This window comes from Elgaria multicarinata, chromosome 5 (assembly GCF_023053635.1).
Source record: "Elgaria multicarinata webbii isolate HBS135686 ecotype San Diego chromosome 5, rElgMul1.1.pri, whole genome shotgun sequence".
NCBI lineage: Eukaryota > Metazoa > Chordata > Lepidosauria > Squamata > Anguidae > Elgaria > Elgaria multicarinata.
Genome location: NC_086175.1, coordinates 57,014,532 through 57,035,901, shown reverse-complemented (window position 1 = coordinate 57,035,901; position 21,370 = coordinate 57,014,532).

The window sequence follows — 21,370 nt, the reverse complement described above, 5'->3', positions numbered from 1 at the left end:
TGTGCCACGATCTCCTGCTGTGCACAGGAAAAGCGGCACAATAAAAACAGCTCCTGAATGGGCCACGTGGTCTTTGTTTACTTCCTCTTTCCTCTCCAGGAAGAAAGAAAAAGTAATGAAGGACAAAAGAGGGGGTAGAGAAACGGTGGTAACGAAACACGATCCCCTCCCCCCTGTCTGATGATGCTCTGTATCTGCTTTTGTTTTTATTGTGTTGGTTGTACGTTGCATTGCGCTTTTAGTGCATCGTATTTTATTGTGCTTCATTGTATTTTAAAATTTCCCAACACCTTGAGAATTTGTTTTGTAGGTATCTGATGAATGAAATAAACAAATAGAGGGAGTGGGAGAAGGAGAGTCAGAGGGCAACAAAGGGAAGGGAAGGTGAGAAGTGTGAAATTTGGGGAAAGGAAGTTATGCACATTGACAAGGAACATGAAAGAGGAGTCAAAGGCAGCCGGACAGTTCCAGGAGTTATTGTATTTTACTTTTAAGGTTTTAATCATTGGTTAGATCTACACTAATGCTTTTTATTGATATTTAAGTGCACTGATAACTGTTTGGGCACATAGAGCTTTTCTAGGGTTATTTCCAGAGATTTTTATTCTGTATTATCCAAAATCCCACAACAGATGTCAGTGTGTGTGTGCTACGAGGTATAAATGCACAATAGGGATATAATGTCACCATGATGGGATTGTATCAATATAACACGAGTTGTATATATGGTCTCTATAAACCAGCCAGAGAGCTTTGGCTATTGGGCAGTATAGAAATGTAAGGGATGAATGAGAGGTAGAGCATCTGCTTTACATGTTGGAAGTCCCTTGCCTGACTTCATAAAAGGCAGGTTTCCAAGACTATATGCGGAAAGCAGCCTCTTCCTCCGTATTTTGTACTTTTATACAGATAAAATCAATTCAAGCAATATAAAACAATAATTTGCACAGCAAAAATGTATTAAACCATTCACAAGCTAATACCAGTAAAAAACAAAATTAAAAACAATTTAAATTATGTGCACCTTTAGGCAAATTCAATCAAAGGCTCAACTGGGGTGCCACAACAGAGTAGGCCCTACCCCATGTCCCACCATAATGTATGTCTCGCACTGGTGGTATGCAGAAGACAAATCTCAAATCTCAGGCAGGCATGTATAGGGAGAGTTGCCACCTCAAGTACTGAGGTTCCAGGTTAAAGCTGCAGGAGCTATACTAGAGTGGCCGGATACAAAAGAGGGCAGGGCTCCTTCAGCTTTAATGGTTGTGATGAAGAGGGAATTTCACCATGTGCTGCATGCATACAAATAACACCTGCTGAAATTGCCTTTTCTGCACAACTTTTAAAGATACAGGAGCCCTGTCCTCCTTCCCATATGGTGGTCCTAGGGCTTTAAAGTTAAAAATACAGGCAAGAAAAAGAAAGAACACACATACCAATACAACAAGATCACTCATGGAAGGAAAAAGGAAACTCACTGATTACAGCCTTCCGCATCTCATGGGTAAGCCTGTGGGGGAATTAGTAAAACAGTCTGTTCCTCCAGTCTTCCCCAACCTGATGCATGCCAAATAGATTGGACTACAACTCCCATCATCCCCCAGCCTATGCTGGGCATTGCAGTTTTCCCCACCTGGAGGGCACCAAGTTGTGGAAGGCTGATCTATCCTATGCAATTTGCCAGAGAATATGTAAGAAGAGATTCTGAGATGGCGAACCTGCTGAGCATGCAAAAATCAAGGGAAACTCAGTCAGCATCCTGAAAATTCAGCCAACGCCTCCTGGCCTGCTCCCACCACCCTAGATCCATTCTTTGTCACTGAACCACTTCATGTAGAAACAAGCAATTACAGCTATCAGTGAAACAGCTGACTACCTATCAAGCCTCTGTAGCACCTTGTTGGATTTGTAATGGTTAAACAGTATCTGGGTGCTCTTGATTATAAACTGAAATAATGTTGCCTTTATGTTCACCTAAGTCGAAAAAGAAGTCAGGAACTGAGGCAACATACTGAAAAAAATCCCATCTGCCTAATTACTCTTCTTGAGAGCAGCTGTCTAGACAGCCAAGCAGGTTACAACAAGGTAAGATGGAGGATGCAAAGATTCAAAATATAACCATAGCAACAATAAAATAATAAGAGATGCAAGCAAATTATGTCTATGCTAATTCTACAGTGAGCCTTGACAAAACAATGAAAAAAGGAAACAAAACAAAAAAAATCTACCCACCAACCTCCCTCAAAATATGCACATACACTCACAAATTCCCAGATGAGAGCAACGAAAACAGGAAAAATTCATATGCCAGAGACATTTGGGAAAGGACATTGTGAATCAGTGTCTCTGTCCTAATTCCCAGCATGGAGAGGACCATGTTGTACCTGCCTACTATACAGCTGTTAAAGCTGAGAGGAGTCTGTAATAAAAAAGGAGGCAGCAACCCTAATAAAGCACTAACATGGTGAAATACACAAGAATGCAACCCCAGTTTGTTAAGACCTAAGCACTCAAAACACTGGACATGGATAAATGAACCTGCCATTTTGGTTTCTCCCATGTCATCCATCCATCCATCCATCCATCATCATCATCATCATCATCATCATCATCATCATCATCATCATCATCATCCAGAAGTTCTTTTTGTCCCAAATATGGAGAACTTTGCAAATTTTGGTAAGATCTTATTAAAACAACAACCTGAAATGAAATTCTCGTGCATCCCTTGATTTAACACACCATTCAGGGCAGGTGGCCTGATTTCCAGTACTTCGTTATGTTTGTAAGGACAATCATTGCCCTACATGGATGGGATTAGTACTTTGCATTGGGATGATGGGCCTTGATTCCAACATTGACAGATTATATTGGTCCTTCCAGTGCAAGAGAGCCCCCTGCAGGATAGAAGCAGGACAGGACAATGATAATGTGATGTCACACATATATAATTCAAGTAATCACTCTTTAAAACTTGCATGATAATATAGAAAAGACTAGTTAAGCCATCCAGTGCTGTCAATTACATGGGGTGAAGGAACTGTATATTGGAGCAGATATAATCCACTAATTCTGGATTCCAGTTTTAGCCCATTTAAGCTGCAAACTATTTTTTTCACATTAAATTCTAACCAAGACATTCAATTGCTTTGCAATGTACCACTCCTATTTGTCTAAACAATCCTGACCACATGGCAGTATGTGTCACTGTTAATGCTCCATTTCTTGTTATCTGATGCGTGCAAAACCTTGTAGCTCATTAAAGCTTTGGACAAGCTGTTGTTTTGTGATAATACCCCATGCTGTCCTTCTTCCTGGCCGTTGTCTTGTCCCTTCTGCATTATGTAAACGCTTTCCCCACCATTCATGTCTAAATGGTGCAGTAAGATTTTTTTAAAATGTTGGTTCTAACAGAGGAGAGTGCATTTGGGTTCCGCTTCAGGAAGCAAAATGTCTCAGACCAGCACTGTTGCTTTTTACAACTTAAACAAAGCAATGGATGGTTTCTTTCATTGACATCAGTGGTAGATCCTTCCACCCTTGAGCCAACAATGAATAGTTCAATGAGTCAAATAGCAACACCCCATGTCGCATGAGGACTCCTTTTTGAAACCAAAAGGAGTTTCAAAACTTGTTTGTAATAGGACATGGCAAAAAGGATGGGTGGGTGGGTGCGGTCAGCAGTTCAAAGGGGAAAAAAGGGTAAAACCTTTTAAACATTTGTAAACCGTCCAGAGAGCTTCGGCTATGGAGCGGTATATAAATGTAAATAATAATAATAATAATAATAATAATAATAATAATAATAATAATAATAATAACAACAACAACAACTGGGCTGATACAACCCTAAACACAGCCTTGTATTTAAGCACTAGCCTGATCACCATTGGTGATCAGGTATTACATGCAGGCGAGTGAACAGGTTGCAGGGGGAGACCCTGCATAGAAAGTGAGATGATAACGAATAGAACTCCCTCCTCATCAAGGCCAGCATAGAAATACAGCATTCTGTCCATCCTCTGCCAGCCTTCACCAGGCTAGTGATTTGAAGGTTAGTAACTTTGGATGCTTATTCACAAGGCTGCCCAAGCAGCTCCGTAAGTCTCAGCCTGTATAAGCAAAGCTGTTTCTCTATCACCCCAGGAAAATATTGCTATCTGGAATGGCCCTTTTGAGCAGAAATGGTAGAGGTCCTTTTGCAATGAAGGGCTAGAGAGGAAGCAGAGGCATTGCTACATTGGCTAAAGCTTCTGCTATTAGGAACACGCTGCACATCCCTTAGAGAAATGTAGAGATTGCCCGAAACACAAACATGCCCTTCAGAAGCACTGATATCATGGAAATGATCGTCTTGCCATGTGGTTCTTAAACCACAGCTATGACCATTAAACCTGTAGACTCTTGGGCGTGACTAAAGAAGCCACAGGTTCATGAGAGCAAGAGCAACTTTGGGATTTTTCTCATCCTCGCTCAGTTTCAGCGACAGATTAGCCCAACTACATTTCCCCCTGCTAATCTTTCATTCCCCCAACATTTGAGTCTGGCAAGCGTAATGGGAAGCAACTACAGTACAAAGAGCCAGCTCAACTTGATCTGTACTGTCATCATTGCTGTCGGAGGCGGGGGAACTGGAAGACAAGAGGGAGACGCTCTTTTGCAGACTGAACCGGGTTTTAGAAGGTTTCCGATATTTTGTTTTACGTGTTATTATTTCATGTAACTCCTTCCACAATGAGATTCTGCTGTGGAAGCAAAATGGCTGCATTACAGATTGCAGGAAACAGCTCTAGCTAATTAGTATTTGGCATCTATGTTGGAAGGAAACCAAGAAAGCAAAACAATTCTGGTTTGGTTTTGTTCTAACCCCCACTCGCATTGGATTTATTTCCAAATCTGTTAAAACAGGAACTTACACAGTGGAGAGCCCTTGCTGGCTTCTGATCTGATTTGCTTTAAAACAAAACAAAACATTGTGAATCACTTCTAAAGACTAACCTCAATTGGAACATTATTGTAAACTTCTCAGTACCTCAGCTCCCACAGACAATTCTGCATTACAAAACAGGAGCATGAGCTGACAGTTTTGTTTCTTAAGGACTCCCAGTTTTAACCTTCTGAGAAGTTTTATTTATTAATCAAAAATGCCTCCATTATACAAAATTATATCGATATGCGAAGAAATGAAAGACTGTTAAGTTGTTCAAATGAAAGGGGGAAATGAATGAAATTTGAGTTGCCTGTCTTCCATTTCTTCCTGTTACGGAATGATTCAAAAGTCCTACTATCTACCTCTAGCAGGTAAAGGCAGAGGCTGGGAGGCTGTCCACACGGCGCTGGGTAGACACTGCCTCCCTCCTCAACCCTGCACTTTACTTCTCCCGGGGAGGTGTCAGGTAACCCCAAGGAGGGAGTGCAAGATTTCTGGGAGGCCATCTGGTCCTGGAGCTACCCTCGCCCTCTTCTTGGTGGTTACAGTTGGCCCTGGATTGGCCGCAGAGTAACATTACATGGCAGAAGTGCCTTGTTCATGTTGCTCTCTTTGGAAAAGTCAGCATAAATCCGGACTTTTAAAAAATGTAGCATTGTGGGGAAGCCCTGTGTGGCTCAATCCTCTGCTTGCATCATCTAACTGATGGGATGCAGATCCACAGCCACCATAAGGCTTTCCCCATGTGTAGACTGTCCCCAGGTGAAGCGAGCAGAGTACAAGAGAAATGCAAGAAAATCCCACTGCTCAACCGTCTTTTCCAGATTTGAAGCTGATACAAGACAGGGGGTTAGATCCAGATTTAGTCATACTTAGAGTAAATTCACTGAAATCAATGGAACGTAAGTTAGCCATAACTTACCTGTCCTATTGATTTCAATGATCAACTCTCAGTATGACTAAGTCTGGATCCAACCCAAGACATTTTTCTAGGCTGCAACTTCAAAGGGCGTGAAGAGGGACATTAATTGCAGCAACTCCTAATCTAATAAATTGTTGTTGTTTCATTTCTATACTGCCCCATAGCCAGGGCTCTCTGAATGGTTTACAACAATGCTTTACAACAATGCTTTACATATTTTTAAACAACCCCCTCCCCAAATGTAAGCATAAAATGAAGGCGTAAACTTGAAAGGCAGCCTATAAATACAGAATAAAAAAAATACTAGAATTAACTTTGGTAGAACAGGATGTCTGATAGCTGAGTAGCACTGGAATAGATACATCACAGGCACAATAGGATGAATGGCCGCTGTGTCCTTCCTGAAAGGGTTAGTGTGTTTAATCAAAAATTAAAAGCAACGCTGGAGCTGAACATTGGGACGTGCTGCTTCTGGGGGGAGAAATGCTGTTCCAACGAAGTTTTTTAAAAAATCTTACCTGGTTTGTTTTGCTGTACACTTGTATTTAGTATATTTTTGAATATTATTGTGATATTGTAGTTTTATATTGTTAAATATTGTATATTGTTAAATATTGTTGTAGTTTTAATTTTTGTAAACTGCCCAGAGAGCTTCGGCTATTGGGCAGTATAAAAATGCAATAAATGAAATGAAAATGAATCAGCAATATCAACAGATTGGTGTCTGGTCAGTTTTCAGATGTACGTTTTTGATACTATCTTCCACTTAAAATTTTAATATAGTTGACTGGTTGTTGTTGTAGTTGTTGTTTTCCTTAGAAAGGTAAAGTGTAGAGGTTCTGCCCTGTCCACTCCTCACAAGTATAACTGTTTTCTCACACTTGTTTCATTTTCTGTAACCACCTGCATAAGAGACTTTGGCTTTGCTGGAGATTTCCAAATGTGTTTCTTGCATGGTCATCACACACTATCCAAAATGTAATTGTGTGAAACAACAGGAATTCCAAAAATAATACCCTTCGCCTACGGGAAGAGCAGTTCCAAAGTATTACCATACAAAGCTAAAATGGGTTGTTGGGGCACTATTTCTATACCCACATTTTTATAATGTGCGGAAAAGTTTGCAATGGAAGTTAGAAATAATTTCAAACAATTGTTATACAATTGCCAGATTTTTCTTGACATAAGTTTGGTACCTTCTTGGAAACATGTTGGAATTCTGTCATACAGCAAATGTGGTGGCAAGCCAGCTTAAATTCTTTCTTTAAGATAGTCAAAATGTGTTGGGCTAGGTACAGAAATAGATCATATTAGTAAGAACGCAAGAACAGCCATGCTGGATCAAACACAGGGTCTATCTAGTCCAGCATTCTGTTCACACAATGGTCAACCAGATGTCCATGGGAAACCCATAAGCTGGACATGAGTGCAACAACCTCCTCCCACCCATGTTCCTCAGCAAGTGGTGTACACAGGCATACTATCTCTGATACTGGAGGTAGCATATAGTCATCAGGACTAATAGCCTTCTCTTCCAGGAATTTGTCTAATCCCCTTTTAAAAGATTGGTGGCCATCACTATGGCCACAGCTAAACCTAAGGTTTATCCTGGGATCATCCAGTGTTCGCCCCTGCCTGATCACTGGATCCCCTGTGTGTCACCTAGGTGAACAGGTTTGACCCCTGGACAATCCAGGGATAAACCTTAGGTCTAGCTATGGCCTATGTCTTGTGGAAGCATATTCCATACTTTATGTGCTGTGTGAAGTACTTCATTTTATCTGTCCTGAAGCTTCCACCAATCAGCTTCATAAGAGGACCCTGGGTTCCAGTATTATGGGAGAGGGAGAAAAATGTCTCCCTGTGTGCCTTTCTCCACACCATGCCTAATTTTGTACACCTCTGTTATGTCTCTCCTTGCTTGCCTTTTCTCCAAGCTAAACAATGCCAGCCTTTGTAACCTTCCCTCATAGGTGAGATCCGTCAGCCCTTAATCATTTTAGTTGTCCATTTCTACACATTTTCCAACTCTACAATATATATTTTAGGTGTGGTGACCAGAACTGTACATCGTATTCCAAGTGTGGTCATACCATAAATTTGTATAAGGGAAGTATGATATTGGCAGTTTTATTGTCAATTCCATTCCTAATTATGCGTAACATGGAATTTGGCTTTTTCACAGCATTTCTACTCTCTACTTTCTGTTTTTTTTAACTAGTTACTGATCCCTAAGAGGACCTCTCCTCTTATTCCTGCTAAGTTTGCTTAGAAGTCTTTGGTGAGTGACTTTGTCAAAAGCTTTTTTGAAGTTCAATTAAACAATGTCTACTGGATCACCCTTTACATATATTTACTGACACTCTCAAAGAACTCTAAAAGGTTAGTGAGCCAGGTAGGACTTACCTTTGTGGAAGCAATGCTGTTTTTTCCCCAGCAGGGCTTGTCCTTCTATCTGTTTACTCGTTTTACCTTTAATAATGCTTTCAACTAATTTACCCAGAACAGACATTAAGCGAACTGGCCTGTAATTTCCCAGATTCTCCCTGGATCCCTTTTTAAAAATTATCATTACATTGCCTATTTTCCAGTATTCTGGTACAGAGGGTAATCTTCAGGACAAGTTGCATGTTTTTGTTAGAAGATCAGTAGTTTCATATCTGAGTTCTTTAAGAACTTTAGGATGGATACTTTCTGGGCCTGGTGACTTATGTCATGTCTAGCCCTGTTCCCCCTGAGTCGGAAGAAGGTGTTTCAGGTGATCAATCAGAATCAGACTCTGAAGTAGAGGAGTTGGCACCAGAAACAGGCCAGCCTGTATCTGTGGGGGAGAAAGCTCTCATGGGCTCTTCACCAGCTTGGAGTTAACCCTCCCCAGAGCTTGTCTTGTCAAAGGCAAACAATACACAGTCAGTGGGAAGCCAATATTCTTCCGAGGGGGAGAGCACAGTTAGCGGAACCTAGAGTACGCCGCAGACTAAAATGGGTGGAGCTAAAGGAAGGCAAGAGAAAGTCGGCCAGGCTGTCCTGCCATCAGAAGCTGCATCAGAACTAGTCTCTCTGAAGTTAAGTCTTGGGAAAGGGCTTTCCATTCTTCTTGAAAGGACAATTGTCTCACTTAGTTTGCATAGTTTTGCCTGGGGAAAGTTCCTAGAGATTAGACTCTCTTCAGGTGGGAAGAGATGTTTATTGCTTGAATAAAGCTTTGTGGATTACTTAGCAGGCGTCGTTATTGTCTCCCAACGAGGCAGGAGGTTTTGAGAAACACAACAATTTATTTACTACCAATTTTTCAGTAAGACTGAGAACTTCATCTTTGTCACCAATATTTGCCTCAGTTCCTCAGACTCCCTTCCTGAAAACATCACTTCAGGCACAGATATTTGTCCTGTATCTTCTGCAGTAAAGGCAGATGAAAATAAGTCATTCAGCTTTCCTTCAATCCCCTTATCCTCCTATAGTGCTCCTTTAACTCCATTGTCATCCAACAGTCCAACTGCTTCCCTAGCTGATTTCCTGCTTCTGATATATCTAAAGAGATGGTTGAATCCCACCCGTCTCTTCTCAGATTGACCCAGGAATGAACTGATTTCTTTCCCCATAACTGGAAACAAATTGGTTCATTTTCCAAGACAATCCGAAATAACAATGAAGTGAAAGATGCTGTCTTTTATTTTATCCCCTAAGTTCCCCTGCTACAAACTTGCTATAATAGGCAGGGCAGTACGGCCAAAATGAACAAAAGCCATAAAAATTTGAGATAAGCAAACATGTGTTTCCTTAACTTCAATGATACTGTTATAGACTTAACAACATGAACAGAAATATTTTAACGTGATTTTGGGATGCAAAGCAAGCAAGGGTGAAGTTCTCATGAAAAGGGCTGAGGCCACAAACAGTTGGATCAGAACTCAAATTTTCTCAGCATCTGGATGCTATTCAATTCTGAGGTTTTGGTTTGGCCCTTCTTTTATGAGTTGAGACTAGCTACAAAGTCTGGAATCTGACTATAGTTTTCCCAAAGGAGCCACAGACTTGGGTCAATCCTTTTCCAATGTATGTGCCGGCTTCAAAAAATATTAGTTAAGTTCTATATGTGATGCTTATTCTGAGTTTCATAAAGTGGGTGGTCCCATTTCTCCCACCACAATTTAAATCAAAGATTTTTGATACATGTTTCAAATTAATAATAATCACAATTATATAAACCTTTCTCCTTCATCGTTTCCAGTGTTGGTATATTGATTCATACATTGACCACCCACCTATGCAATGTTCTTTAAAGTGACCTCAAACATCCAAAACAAAAATGTCTTTACTTTGTAGTATAAATACTTTCTTCACCTGATAGAAAATAAAGCTGTTCCTTTGGGAATTAACTTGGTATTCTTTCTGTAACACACATAAGATTTGAACTGTGCTAGAACATGGCATGAAATCTGTGTACAGGTTCTTCAGCAACAGCCAATAGAAAAGAATAGATGCCTGTGAAGTCCCATCCAACACATCAATGAATGCAGTGATACATTAATATTAATTTCAACGTTGGCCTCCATTGCAACTTGTCTGTGTGAATACATTCTCAAGCTAATGTTTTCTTCTTTATTTGGCATGACAATCCCATTGTGAAAGCAAATCCTTAAGGGGGTGGACATTAGAATATAAGGATTTCCATGCTGGATCAGGCCATAGGTCCATCAAGTCCAGCATTTACAGTCTAAACCCATGCCAGTTTACTTGGAAGCCTGTCTCCTTGAATCTAGTTGGGTTATTCCCAAGTAATTGTGCATATGATGGCAGATTTTGTTTCCAACAATATGCCTTTTGGAAGCCAGGATCTGGCCTGAAGACAACAGCCTATCCCCAGCAGTGAGTGCATGGAGGGAGGTGGCAACAGCAGGGGCGAAGATCAAGGACTCTTGTTTCACTCCCCGCTTTGTCTGCTCCCCCTGCTCATTCAGGGCTCATTGATGGTAATCCCTTCTCCTTCAAGATGGTGAATGCTAGTTCTGTGTGTAACAAGATCAGTACCATCCATGATTTGATCATGGATGAGTCCCCAGACCTGGCTGTCATCACCGAGACCTGGCTAGATGAGGTGGCTGCCCCTGTGTTGGCCCAATTCATTCGAGCTGGGTACTTGGTGCATCATTGGGTAAAACAGGGCGGTTGTGGGTTGCCTTGGTATATTCATCTAGCTTATACTGTAGGGAGGTCCCTAGCACAGACATGAGATCCTTTGAGCACCTCCTGGTGTCGTGTCTCTCTCACGAGAATATTGCTTGTGAACTCTGGCTCTTGTCTGGTTCCAGTCCTACTTGGATGGAAGGGCTCAGTTGGTTACCGTGACACTTGTGCATCTGCCCCTACAGCCCTCCCCTGTGGAGTTCCACAGGGCTCCCTCCTCTCACCTTTCCTGTTCAACTATGTGAGGCAGCTGGTGGAGTTAATTAGAGGTCATGGGTTGAAGTATCATATGTACATTGATGATACCCAGCTTTACATAGTGCAAGTGGGCAATTGGTGGAGGAAGGGTGCAGTAGAGTATAATGCACCCTAGAAGTTGAAGGTCTCCTGGAAAGATATGGCCTTTACAATAGCCATTCTCTTCTGAAATCAGGTATGCTCAAGGCGATTCTTGCACAAGGTAATTCTTGCACACCAAGCTCAAACTAATAATTGGGCAATGTGGCCTTTGTCTCTGAGGTATATAATTTAGCTTACAGGAAGGACAAGTTTGGGAGGGAAACCACTGTACATGTGACCACCTCCACTTCTTGGAGAGCAGTGGTGGAGTGACAACGATAATGACTTAGGCCTCAGAGATGGGTTGTAAGAAAGGAGGAATCAACTTGTCTGTATTTCCAGAACTAAACTTCCTGCTAGGTGTAGATAAGACAATGGCCCCATTCAGACAACACGCTAAATCATGCTGCTTAATCACATAATGGTTAATGGAATACATTAAGGTTAACCATTCCGTTAACCATTTTGTGGTTAAGCAGTATGGTTTAGTGTGTTGTCTGAACAGAGCCTATGACTTGTATCCAATGTCAGTTTAACTTGGGTCTCATTCATTTCAATGGGACTCCTCTTAGTAGGCTTATAATTTGTAGTCTTGTTGCTGACTCATGGATTTCCTTTGGGGTCAATGCCGCTACTGGACCCCCTCAGTCAAGCTCCTCTACTGAGCCTAGGCCTAGCCAGCCAAGTCTCGAAGATCAGGAGGGTCCTTTGCTTTAATAACAACAAATACAATAAGCCTGGCCCAAAAGGGAGAGGCCAGGAATCCAGAGTTTCCTCACTCTCTTGCCATTGTTCTCATCCCAAATTGTCTCCGTTGGATGCAGCCAATAAGGGCCTATGTATCATTTCTATGGGGCCACTGCCCAGAGCAAACTTGTCATGCTGCAGCTGAGCCATCCCCGTCCTAGTGCCCTCCAGATGTGTTGGGCCCTGAATCCACCAAGTCACATCTGGAGGGCACCAGGTTGTAACTAGACCCATTCTCCTTCAGTCCTTTGTCTATTTTGAAAAAACCCCAGAAGGATTGATTAGTGTCCTTGAGCTTCCTGGAGACCTATAATTTAATCCCCTTGCATTTCAGGATCCCTGATTTATATTTATAGCCACACATGGTGGTATGACATCTGTGTGTATTAATTATACATAAGTGAGCAGTGTCCTTTAGGCTCCCTGTTTCTGGCTCCTATGCACTCTGCAGACTAACTTGCTTATTTATGTATGTATGTACGACCACAGATACTGTGAACAGCACTGGCTCTGAGATCTCAATGTCTCTGATGATGATAGTGTTTGTACCTCACTTTTGCTGCCAATTAGATGCCACACCCTGTTGACCCCTCCTGACTGAGCACCATAGTGTGCAAAACCGTAGCCAGGTGACCTGAGTGCTCAGTCTGCTATCCAGGTGCTGTTGATGGGCATCTTCAAGGCCCCTGCTCTTCCTTCTAAAGGTCCCTCTTCTTTCATCAAGACCTCCCTTCAAAGCACATACACACCCAGCAAAGGACATAGCGTGAGCACAGCAATACACGGGGGTGGAAGGGCACTTTAATCCCACATGGAGGAAATAAACCAGACTTTCTCCACTCTAGGAAAACACAGAAAATGATGGGGAAGAGGTAGGGTGACTGCGGGACAGGCACAACATCATGTGAGTACCATGCTGCAAAATGTCAAACTAGGCATGATGAGAGTGAGATAAAACACCGGTGTGATGGAGCCCAGTATCCTTGGAATTAATCTCCGTTTATTTTTCTGTTAAAAGAAGAACAGGGAAAAGGAAGAAAAACATGTCTGGGCTATCATATGGTGGTTTCTGCTTCAAACTCCAACGTGAACTGCACAGCTTTGCACTCTTAGGAAGGAGACTGGCCTCAAGAAACAGCTGAGACACTTATCTGATGTGGCACTAAGGACAGTTTTCTGATGCTAGAACTGCAGGTTTAATTTAAGAACAATGTGCTGCATGCTGTGAGACCCTTTTCAGTGTTTCTGCCATACTGCACTGTTAATGTGTACTTCATTCTATGGGAAGGTCAAACACAGAATGATTCACCGAACATGATTTCTGATGGTGAGATTCCAACTAAAATCGTATGTTACTTCGTCCCAGAAATCATTGAAACTTGGGCCTCAAATTTAACAATTTCAAACAATCCAAATTAAACCAAGGGCAAATAAGGATGACCCCTTGAGAAGAGGTTCACTTAGGGGGTTCACAGAGAGAGAGGAGGGGTTTAGCTTATCCGAGAAAGAACTCTCATTGTGGGAGAGGCAGAAGATAGGGGAGGGGAGCGTACCTCTAAACTAGCTGCTCAGAATTCTGCAGGATGCCCTTGGGCACAGTTTAAGCTGCCTATGGACTTCCCTGCCTCTGGAGGTCAGGCAGGTGCCAACTTTGTATTTCTTTTGGTGCCTCCTGAAAACGTAATTATTCCAGGAAGCCTTTCCTTAACAACCAGCCACGGTTCACTGTACATTTTGCTTCTTTTAAAATCTATTTTAAAGTGTTTTATTCTGTTTTTATTTTATCTTGTACACCGCTCTGAAATTTTCAGTGGGGAGTGGCACATAAATATTGTAAATAAACAAATAAATAAACGTCATTTACCTTTTTGGGAGGGATAAACAAGCTTGCAACTCCTGAGCATGCAGAAATGAAGAACTCGGGAAAGGAAAACAGACACCCCCACCCTAAAAAACAAAACAAAAAAAACTTTGACCAATTAGCTCAACTTAGAGAAAGGTTTTTTATTCAGTTGGAATCTAATTCTCACTATGTAGAATCTTTTAAGAACTATCTATATCTCTGATATATAGGAGTTTAAACTAGAGTTGACAGTCCCCTCCCCCCGCCCCAGATAAGGTCCTGTACCTTTAACAGAAATTAGAGCAGGTTAATCTTTTCCTGACATACAGATGTGGTGATGGAGAACTATTATTATTATAGTGCACTCTTAGTATACATGGTGCCTTACTGTCCTGTCCAACTTGGTTCAAGGCACCCAGAGGTGCTAGAACGTGCAGGCAAGGACATGGCACGTCAGGTCCGGTCTAGTCCAGTCCGGGTTCTGAATAGCCAGGGGAGTTAGACCATGCAGGGTCTTCCAGGACCTTGGCCAGCTCTGAGTGCATTGAGACTCAAGCAAGGGGATTTGTTGAATCAGCCTTATAAAGGCCACAGTTTACGGACCGATAGTTAGCTCCATCCCCTCAGAGAAGCAGTTTGTTTCTTAAAGGGATACTGTCAGAGGACAGGAAAAGTCTGGGGAACATGACATCTTACCATAAATAGCTCCCTTTTCCCCAAGGGGCTTGTAATCTAAAATAGACTGTGGGGGAATAACAGGGGAAGAAGAATTAGATGAGGGTAAGAAGAAATGAATGGAGGCAAGTACTGTTCCATTTATATATAGCTTGCTTAGAATTGGAAATGAGGTTTAAGAAGATAAGCCAAAGATCCTACAGAAAAGGGATTTTTGAGAGGGATTTGAAAAAAAAGGGGAGTTCCCATTCCCATCTAACCCTTCCACATGTCCCCTTGATCAGTGGTGTAGTGGTAATTTTGGAAGTGCAAGCTGTCACCATGATAGTCCCCATAGGCATACTCCAAAGAGAGTAAAAATAAATAAATCAGCCAGCTGGATTGATCAATATCAACAAACCAGTTCAAGCACTTTTCATCTCCATCAGGAACTGGTCTTTTGTAAAGCTGATGCATCTTAATAGCTCATTCAAGAAGACCAGTCCATCTCACAATACATTGAATTACTATAATGGATTCCCTTAGCTACTGTGAGGATTGCAGCTTAGCTCATAGGGAGCAGGGACGTCTGTGGGGCATGGCAATTGATGTCAGCATCCTTGCAAATTTAAAATGAGAGAGTTGGTATTGTGTCCCTGTCAGCCCTGGATCTACTACACCACTGCCTTTGGTCCTTTTTTCCCTCAGTCCCATCTCCTCTGCTATGTTCTCCTTCCTGCATTACATATCCCTAGGTTAGATATGGCCATACTCTCAAGAGAGATAGGGCAAAAAGTTCAAGGGAGGTGGACTGTGAGGTGGTGAAGGAGGCACAGAATAGTGCAGAAGTCAGAGAGATGATGGCAGATAGCTTCACCTACCATTGAAGGAGATTATGGAATGCCCTCCCCAGAAAGGCCCACCTGGAGCCTCTGCACTGATCTTTTCAGTGACACATGAAGACCTGTTTATTTTCACTGGCCTTTATATTTTATTTGTATAATATTTATTTATTTATTTATTTATTAATGAGCCCAAACTAGGATGAAGTGATGCTACAAACAATGTTTTGAACTCCAATTTCATATCATATTTTTCTTATTTGGATGTTGTTCAGGTTGTACCTCTTGGGTATATGCGCATGACTTGTTTTCCACAGTCAAGCCGAGGAAAAAAGCCGAAGTCTCAGCCAATATGCTAGAAGTTGTTTGATCTGTGGCTGGATGTAACTGTTTTTCTAACCGATTCTTGGCCTAGCCCAAGAAATTACAACAGGTGCAGATAGGAACTGTAGAATCTCTTACCAAAGGAATGTAAAAGTTCAAAAACATGGGGAAATATGGAAAACAGATCAGTGAAACCTAAATGGGAGGGCAAATTTCAGACGGTGCAGTCTGCATGGCAACATTCAGGAACTGGGCTGAGAACGGCAAGGAAATGTATTTCGTTAGCAACCAGCCTGGACTTAATTATGAGCTATGCTGAAAGTTGTTCCCCAACCCTGTATTTGGAGTTCTTTCCTTTCCTCCCCATCTAGCCACAAAAGGAAACATGCAGTACAAAACTAGCAAATGAACAGGAAAGGTAGCTCTGCCCGATTTTAGAAAATGATTAATAGGTGGCTTAACAAAAGCATGGGACAAAATCTACAAGATGAATGCAATGAACCAAAGAACTATGAACATTGTTGTGTGCAATGCAAAAGTGTGACACCACAACAAAAAGATGTGGGCAAGGAACCCCGTTGAAAGAGGAGGCCTGAATACATCAGTTTCTCAGGCAGTTGATGGCTTACGAATACAGCCTTTAAGAAGATCCAGTGTGGTGCAGTGCCTGGAGTGCTGGACTGGGATTCAGGAGATCTGGGTTCTAGTTCCAGCTCAGTCATGATGCTCACTGAGTGACTGTGAGCCAGTCACTGACTCTCAGCCGAACCTACCTCACAAGGCTGTTGCAAGGATAAAATCGAGAGTAAGCCACTTTGGATTCCTTGCAAGAGCAAAAAAGACAGGATAATAAATGTAATAAACAAATAGTGTTTAACTAGTCACAAGCAGTATGAGTAGCAAGTTTTTCTATGCGATGGTCAGTATTAGGAGGTGACAATCTAGGACAGTCTTCCACAACCTAATGGTCTCCAGATATTTTGGACTTCAATTCCCAGAAGCCCTTGCCAACATGGCCAATAATCAAGAATCCTGGGAGATGAAATCCAAAACATCTGGAGATCTGCTTTCTCCCCACACCGATCTAGGACGTACCCACATGGGACTTTTCTTGCATCTGATCCACCACCACCACCATTAAAAAAAAACCCTATATTGATTCTGTTATTCCACAAGATTCAGGCAAGGAACCTGCAAAAGAGCAATTAGTTCAACAAGTGAAGGTTCCCCCTCCCCCAAACAGGGTGATACAGTGATGGGAAAAGTTCCTCCTTCTGAATTTCTGCCTGTCATCTAATTGTTTAGCCCTGGCCAAAAAAAATTAAAAATTAAAAATAGTGGTAATTCCAGAATGGAGAAATTACAGAGTTGAACTGAATGGCAAAATCCACACCTTGGAATGTAGGATAAACCACAGTGCAAAGTGGTATTGTTCTGGAATAGGGGGGGGGATCTCTGTGGGGACATAACCCAAGAAGGGGTCAGGAACTTTAGGCCCAGGGCCCAAATCTGCCCCTCTGGAATTCACAAGCTGGCTGTATCCCCTTCCCCTGGTCCACTGCCTTTGCCCCCAATCACCAATTGTTTGGTGGTTTCCTTTTGTGCAGTTTTTTCCCCCATTCTAAAAAGTTGAGATGCCTCTCCTAAGGCTACCAGTTCTCCTGGTAGTAAGAGCGTTAAACTAAAATATGCTGCTCTAATTCTTGTATTTTGGGTCCCACCCCTTTTGCTGTTAGCTGCTCTGGAGTTTGGCCCACAAGAGCTTCTCCAAAGTTAAATTTGGCCCTTGGGCTGAAAGAGATTCTCTGCCCCTGACCTCAGGTGTGCTTCTGGCCAGCCAGGAAGGTAGCCCTGCCAGCTTTCCCCACTAGATTCCATTCCTCACACGGCCTATTCCTTGTGGTAAAAGCCTTGCTGAACTCCCTCCTCTCCTCCTCGCAAGCCCAGCCTTTTACTCCTAACTCTGAAAAAAAGACTGCTGCGGAGTAACTTCTATCATAATCAGCATGCTTAAAGGTGACAGAATGGGATCAACATGTAAGTTATTAGTTCCATAATTTGCTTCCCATGTCACTGTAGGTAAGTCTCATGATCCCTGCTGAGGATTTGGCCTGTTAAGTTTTATGTTGCACCTTGGGCTTTTCAACTCGATGATCCCAGAGAAAATGGAGGGAGGGTATTCTTGCAGCTGAACTGCCACTCCATGTCAGAGAGGTAAATACTGGCATGGAACAAAAGGATAGGAGAACATAAAGTCAAACTGAGGGGAAACCCATCCAAGAGGATTATACTGAACTCTTTTCCCAGATGAAGAGCAAAGAGATTTGAGGGTCCATGACGCAGCCCCCTTCCTGAATCAAAGCAGGTTGGGTCAGTGCCTGGATTGGAGACTAGCATACACAGCAAGATAGGAGAAAGTACTAAATATGTACTAAATAAAATTAATTTAGACCTGCTTTGTTGTTATTTTAAACAAAGCACAAAAGGAATGCACCCAGTGAGCAATATGACATGCTTACAGTATTTCTCTTATGTCACTGAAGCCCTCTAAACATGGCAGTGCTTCCTGAACATTTGTTGAAAAATGATACTTTCTACTAGACCTGATTGGATTCAGTAGCCCCATGTTAGGGATAGTCTTGCAGCCACACAGGTTTCTGCTTGTTGTGTCCTCCATTGACTTTGAGAAACAGCTGGTGAACATCTGTGTGCGTTTCTGTCACCTAATGTCATGTCGGTTTGCAGTTTTATGAAAGTAAGCAGAGCATATCAGTGAGGCTGTAAAAGGCTTCTAGCAGTCCCCCCCCCCGTCTCTCTCTCTTTCATGCATGTGTGACTCAGCCCTGATGTAAAGAGAAAAAGCTGCTGCGGCTTGAGCACATCAAAATGCCTTGTACCATCTCATACCGTCCAACTGTCCTGAATTACCCGGATATTTTTTTGTGATTAGCTGCTGAGAATTCTGGTTATATTTCTCTCAACAAATTCCTGCTTTTTTGCGTAGGCTTGGAGAAGCTGCAGCCTTACACAGGGGGCATGAATGAATGGGAGGCTTTGGCAGGTGGCATGGGTAATGACAGCAGCAAAACTGGATACAAATGAGGCCATTACAACTGTTAAAGGTTGGTGATATGGAAGTGGCACAGAGGTGGCTGCAACACACATTATGTAGCCAGATCATCAGGTGAAGCTCCGCTTTCTACTACATCCACATCTGTTCCCAGGGCTCATCTGCACCTAAGGGTGTAGCAGGAGGGAGGTGGATCACAGACATACCTACTTCTGCGATCCTTCTCCAGCTTCTATATGGCCGTGCAATGTCCCAAAAGGGAAGAGGGACATTGCGGGCGCCATTTACTTTTTTTAGATAAGTAAAAAATAAAACTCTGCATCCATCCCCCCCGCCATCCCAGGGATGGCAAAATTGCTGCCCCCGACTCCCAAAGGGCACGGAGCCACCCCACACAGCTCCATGCCCATTTGAGGACCCGGTACCCCCGTACCACACCAGGGCCAGATCTACACTACTGCTTTAAAGCGCTATAAAACTGTTATAAAGCGCTTTAAAGCAATAGTGTAGATCTGGCCCAGCTGTGGTCCTCAGGGTTGAACTGGGACTACGGAAAACTGGGAAATCTGTAGTTGCAGTTATCCTGGGGGAAGTGTCTGGTCATCCCCAGTTGACCAGAGGATCCCCTGTGCATCATTTGGACACAGGGATGACCTAGAGACAACCTCAGGATATATGCATGGTGTAGACATGCCCCCAGAGCATAGTGCCACTGGACTATTTGGGATTAAGAAGAATTTTCCATCTTACCCCCCAGCCTCTCTAATATGGCTGCTACTATACGGCCAAGAGTCATGCCTGGGAGTCACCAAAACATTACCGCATGAGGCAACTATTGGGTATTGCTTCACCTATTGTAAGATATACAAGTACATTTTTTTCAGCTGTTCTATACAGTAACTCCTGCACAGAAGGAGAATAGACACATTCTGCATTGTCTCTGTAAGGGGAATAATAGAATTATTTGATCACACCCCATGGAGAGACTCAGAAGAATGATCTGCCTGCAAAGGGAACCTGCTAGGAGGGAAGCATGGCTAAAGCTGTGAATTGGCCCATTGGACCACTTCCACTGTGAGTATGTCCTTTGGGCTCACAAAAGCCTTTATTTTATTCATTCCTTGCAGCGCACACCAGCACTGAGAATTACTGATATTGGTGGTGGCAATTTGCAGGTCTTGTTGACTTTGGGGTCATTGCACAGGAAATGTTTTGTCCCATGTATATATTTTGGGCTGCAATTGAATAGCACAGGGGAGTAAGTGCTATTAAACTCAATGAGACTTACGGCTGAGTAGACATATATGGGATAATGTTGTTGGTGTGTGTGACAAGTATAGGCTTCGCACGACAAGGCACTTTATCGGGAGGCCAAAACATAAAACTAGAAAAGCGAAACAACAAACGCAAGAAGAAAGCTTACAGTTCTCTGCTAGCTGCAACTCAACATCTCACATTCTCTTCTGTACCCAACCAGGAAGCAATCTTTAAAGATACACAACACTATTTTACAGAACTGTTCTACACATCTGGTACCTACAGATGGGAAGTTCCCTAAATGGACCAGGCAGAATCATACATTAACCCCTTTAGAAAATAAGATCTCTATAGGGAGGATGTAAGATTCTAAAGCAGCGGATGAAACTGGAAGCTGCTGGTTAAATGTAAGGGATTAGACTTCTCTGAGGCAAAGCAAAGATTATGGATCTCAGACAAAGGTGAGGTCCTGTGGAAGCTGTTATCATAAAGGAATGGGGGAGGGGAGGAAGAATTTATAGTAAACAATAAACGCTCTATATCAGGCAGGGCAGGCATTGCCAAGTAACCACACCTTATATGGCAAACAAAATGAAATGCCCGATTGTATTAAAACAAAGCTGGCACAAAATAATTAGAATATTAGGTTGCTGGCCTCTCTCTAAATCTCATCAGAGCTGGAAGAGCAATTGTAAGGAGGAAAAAAATGCCCATTTTGTGTGGGAAAAGTGTGGGAGACAAGGAAAGCATTGTTTGCCACTCTACCTGGGAAACATGAGTACTCTATCTTATCATTTTTGGTGCTTTCTTTGATTTTTCTCATAAATGTAGATGATAGGGAAAGTGGCCCTTTCACCTGTAACGTATTTGCTGCATTCATATACATTCTATACTTCCGTTTGTTATTGTAAGTTTTTTCAGTCCTCTCTCTTTCTCACTGGAGAAAATTGCAGTTTACCAGATTATTTTGCCTGATCTGCATTTTGGGGGATGTTGAGGGGGGGGCATGATGATCAATGAAAAAACACATTTGGCCAAAGTCGCCAGGCACATTTTAGCTAGTCAGAAGCCCACATGCATGCTACCTTTTTGGATCGTTGGGCTACTTCCGGACTTGCAACTTAAGACAAAGGTCAGGAAAACCCGCATAGGAACTGACTTTGTTTTCTTTTTGTAAACAGGGAATCAGCCACATGTAGTGCACCTGACCCTTCTCAAACGGCCTATCCTTAGCTCTCTTAGCGGTTTGCACCTG